This window comes from Drosophila gunungcola, unplaced genomic scaffold (genome assembly GCF_025200985.1).
Source record: "Drosophila gunungcola strain Sukarami unplaced genomic scaffold, Dgunungcola_SK_2 000092F, whole genome shotgun sequence".
NCBI classification, from domain to species: domain Eukaryota; kingdom Metazoa; phylum Arthropoda; class Insecta; order Diptera; family Drosophilidae; genus Drosophila; species Drosophila gunungcola.
This window is the reverse complement of record NW_026453254.1, coordinates 314,028-319,091: the sequence shown is the minus strand read 5'-3', so window position 1 is coordinate 319,091 and position 5,064 is coordinate 314,028. Positions and strand designations below refer to the sequence as shown.

Sequence of the window (5,064 nt, the reverse complement as noted above, 5' to 3'; positions counted from 1 at the left end):
ATGACATGTTGTTATATTTAAACAGGTACATTACCGGTAACCGTAACATTTATTGGTTGGGGTACCGTAGCCGCAACCTAAATAAAACATTTGAACCGAACCCGTAATCGAAATAGTTTATTGGTTGTAACCGTAACACTAACTGAACGCAATATTTGATTTGGTTTTAGTCCCTGCTTACAAGAAAAATTATCGCAAAGCTTTTTAAAACTGTTTCAGCGATGTTTTTTTTTTAATTTCAAAGGGCCGTATTATTCCAAGTAAAAAAAACTTTCTGTGGCTATCAGGCAATTTGTAAAAACATTTGGTGCCATTCTTTCCTAGTATGCGGAAACGGATTGAAAATTAATGAATTTCCGTTATTAAGACACCCACAAACCAATGTCATAAATTGTTATTGCCAACCAAAAACTTCCGACATCAAGGAAGACTGGATTATCTTTACATTATTGGACCTTACGATCATTGTACCACAATTGGTTACGTTTTAAGAAACAAATAATCAGCGGCTTAATAGTAACTCCGCAATCAATAGTTGTGGAAGCTATAATGTTGTTTTAGGGTTACCACGATAATCCCTATATTTTCTTAAGTGTTCGCAACAATTTTTTTTGTTATTTATCGCTTTAAAGTAATATTGAATACAGTCAAGTAAAAGAATTATTTCACTTTTTTTACGCAAGATCAGTACAAAAATTTGTTATTCTTTCACATAACAAGCACATTAATATTATATTAATAGAACTTTAAAAGAAATACCAACTGATTTTTATTTAATATACATATGTCTCTCCAAATTTTGTTCTTGTTTGTAGGTGTTCCAGCTATGGCGGGTAGTGCTATAATAGGAGGAGTACTCCTGGCTCTAATTGAAGGTGTTGGAATATTATTTACCAGAATATCTGCCGATCAGTTCAGAAATCCGTTACCACCAGCAGAAGACCCCACTGTTCTTGGAGATCCTGGAAGTAATTATTCGTTTGGATCCAATTCAAACCAAAAAAATTATCAATAAAATGACGACCATTTAAAAAAAACGGCGATGTATTGTATATTATGAACATTTCTGTTGGGTTCCTTCAAGAATTTGAAACTTTTATGCTCTAGCCTTGCTAGAGAAACCTTTCCTTACATCCCTGTACTTCGCTCGATCGGTGCAGTAGCTTGAAGTTGTGACACCGACTTTTAAAACGTGAGTTGTGGGAAAAATGTTGTAAAGTTCGAACACTAGTACACTAACACACTAGCACTGTGAACACAAAAAAAAAAACATTCCTTAGTCAAATTTTCTCCGATCAACTTAAAATTTAGACACAACTTTATTAAGAAATAAAACATTGTTTTAGGACAAACCGAATTTAAAAACCCTACTCCCCTACCATTGAACAAGTCAATAGAATCACCTCCGAAATGCGTTTGAGCACAGGGAGTACTGCTTTGTTATCTCCCTAGACGTCTCTCAGGCTTTTGACAGAGTATGGCTGGAAGGTCTTATCTATATGATTAAGTTTTTTATTCACAAGGTTCTTAAATCGTACCTTTAAAACCGAGTCTTCATGGTAAGAACCAAAAGCTGCGTAATAAAAGAGGTTAACAGACGTGCCACATGGAAGCGTTCAAGGGGCCTAGCCCTTACCTCCTGTATACGGCATATATAGCCACAAACCAGCGACTGATGTCATCCACGTACGCCGATTTTAAGTCGTTAAAAATGTCCAATTAAGGCATCAGCATAACTAGCTTCTCATTTAGCCCAGTTGAAAAAATGGTTATCTGATTGGCGTATGAAGGCAAACGAGCAAAAATGCAAACACCATACCTTTCACCCTTAACAATAAAAATTTACCACAATGATTACTCAATAACGTATGGATACCATCTACAAATAAAGTCACATATTTTAGAGTACACCTAGATAGGTGTCTCAGTGTCTGGAGGAAGCACATAGAAGCAAAACGCGAACAAATAACCTGCATTGGCTATTAAACTTCCGCTTACCAACACTGTTATAAGGCCTCCTTGACTTGCCAGCCCGTTAGCTAAAGAGACCACTCATCAACCAAATGGCCCTATTAAAATAAATTTGCAGATTCAACAAAGATGCGGAAGTATTCCGGCGCCCGAAGCACCAGACTATGTTGGTGTTGTAAGACCAATTTCGGTTGGATGGGTTAATAAACTTTTACAAGTTTTGCCGTGCAAATTACTCACACAAATGAACTGCGATTACGAACAAGTGTCACTGTATTGTTTGGTAGAACACCTGATTTTGAATTCAAGTTAAACGTTGGGGATACGGCGGAGGATTAAAGACAAACATTATTTTTTTTGTAATTCAAATTGTGCGATTTAGCCTTTAAAAACTAAATAAATGTTTTGCTGCATTCGCGCAAAGATAACAAAATGAAATCTTGTTTTTCTATTTTTGAGGAAGGTTTTTCTTAAAAGCTTACATCAAGAAATTTTTGTTATTGAATCAAATGCTGGCCGCAAAAATAAATCTGACCGTAAAAAATAACATGGCACTCAAAAGATATTGCTTTTATAAGAATTTTTTGCGTTCTAAGACTTTTAAAAAGTCAATTGGTTCAGAAGTAATGATATAGGCTTGCCCGTCTGGCTGTCTGTCCGTCCGTCCCTCTGTCCGCCCTTCCGTCTGACCGTTTCTCCTCAATATTGTCTTTCAGTTTTAAAGCTATCTGCATGAAACATTTCTAAAAGTTGTCTTTCTCTTAGGAAAAATCGGGGAGAAAAATTAAAAAATTACAACGTGGCCGTTTTTAAGTTTTTTTTTGTTCTTACATTTTTTTGTTTAGATTTGATTAAAATCGGACTGACTATATCATATAGTATGTTTTAAACTCGAAATTTTATGAGGCGTACCGCCTAATCTCCCGAAACAGATCAGGAACGGCGTTTTTGCAAAAGGTTTGCGTTGACCTTTGTTAAACAAAGTATGTTTTAATTCAAAATTTGATTATGCGATGCATCATATCTCCTAAACTTCAAGAAATACGATCAAAATTTCACTTGCAAGCATGGTTTCGTAAGCGTTTTTCCTAACCGGTATAACCTAATCAAAATCGTAACCGAATCCGAAAACGAAACCAACAAATTTGTTTTTTGCCTAATCGAAACCGTAACCGAAATATATAGCAACCGGATTAACCTTAATTGGGACCGAAACATTTGTACCGGTTTTGCTAATGTGTCCTTAGAAAACATAATCCGTATAACAAATTCATATGTCAGATCGTGCAAATTTTTTTCTTTTTAGAGGATTTTTTACAATCCAGAAAAAAAATAAGCATACAAAATTTCCGCGACCAAAAACAAATACCTACCGAAAATTTTACGCGTTCGACAAAGTCAAAAATTTAAGTTAGTAGTAGTTAGTTTGAAAAAGATGTGTCGGTAAATATATAGTATTAATTTGGTAATATGAAGTTGGTAAGCGTACATAATAACATATGTAAAAATCCCCAAGTATCTAGAGACTACAAACATTCTATGCGCAAAAACATCACTCGCTCTAATCATTAAAATATGACATGTTGTTATATTTAAACAGGTACATTACCGGTAACCGTAACATTTATTGGTTGGGGTACCGTAGCCGCAACCTAAATAAAACATTTGAACCGAACCCGTAATCGAAATAGTTCTATTGGTTGTAACCGTAACACTAACTGAACGCAATATTTGATTTGGTTTTAGTCCCTGCTTACAAGAAAAATTATCGCAAAGCTTTTTAAAACTGTTTCAGCGATGTTTTTTTTTTTAATTTCAAAGGGCCGTATTATTCCAAGTAAAAAAAACTTTCTGTGGCTATCAGGCAATTTGTAAAAACATTTGGTGCCATTCTTTCCTAGTATGCGGAAACGGATTGAAAATTAATGAATTTCCGTTATTAAGACACCCACAAACCAATGTCATAAATTGTTATTGCCAACCAAAAACTTCCGACATCAAGGAAGACTGGATTATCTTTACATTATTGGACCTTACGATCATTGTACCACAATTGGTTACGTTTTAAGAAACAAATAATCAGCGGCTTAATAGTAACTCCGCAATCAATAGTTGTGGAAGCTATAATGTTGTTTTAGGGTTACCACGATAATCCCTATATTTTCTTAAGTGTTCGCAACAATTTTTTTTGTTATTTATCGCTTTAAAGTAATATTGAATACAGTCAAGTAAAAGAATTATTTCACTTTTTTTACGCAAGATCAGTACAAAAATTTGTTATTCTTTCACATAACAAGCACATTAATATTATATTAATAGAACTTTAAAAGAAATACCAACTGATTTTTATTTAATATACATATGTCTCTCCAAATTTTGTTCTTGTTTGTAGGTGTTCCAGCTATGGCGGGTAGTGCTATAATAGGAGGAGTACTCCTGGCTCTAATTGAAGGTGTTGGAATATTATTTACCAGAATATCTGCCGATCAGTTCAGAAATCCGTTACCACCAGCAGAAGACCCCACTGTTCTTGGAGATCCTGGAAGTAATTATTCGTTTGGATCCAATTCAAACCAAAAAAATTATCAATAAAATGACGACCATTTAAAAAAAACGGCGATGTATTGTATATTATGAACATTTCTGTTGGGTTCCTTCAAGAATTTGAAACTTTTATGCTCTAGCCTTGCTAGAGAAACCTTTCCTTACATCCCTGTACTTCGCTCGATCGGTGCAGTAGCTTGAAGTTGTGACACCGACTTTTAAAACGTGAGTTGTGGGAAAAATGTTGTAAAGTTCGAACACTAGTACACTAGCACACTAGCACTGTGAACACAAAAAAAAAAACATTCCTTAGTCAAATTTTCTCCGATCAACTTAAAATTTAGACACAACTTTATTAAGAAATAAAACATTGTTTTAGGACAAACCGAATTTAAAAACCCTACTCCCCTACTTGAACTTCTCAACATATTTATTTAGCATTGGGTGGCTTAATCGTGACCAAATATAATTGAGTATAACTTTTTAAAACCTTAGTCATTGAAATTGAAAAAGAAAAATTTTAAGAAAATTAAAACCGTATTTCTATAA

The 5,064-nt window shown here is 34.4% G+C and overlaps 1 long non-coding RNA gene across 1 annotated transcript; it reads left to right on the top strand.

Moving 5' to 3' along the window:
* The first annotated feature begins 1,019 nt into the window (after positions 1-1,019).
* Positions 1,020-4,600, top strand: LOC128265092 (uncharacterized). The gene is made up of 2 exons (XR_008268801.1): positions 1,020-1,192; positions 4,364-4,600. It is a non-coding gene; the product is annotated as an uncharacterized LOC128265092 (long non-coding RNA).
* Positions 4,601-5,064: the final 464 nt, after the last annotated feature.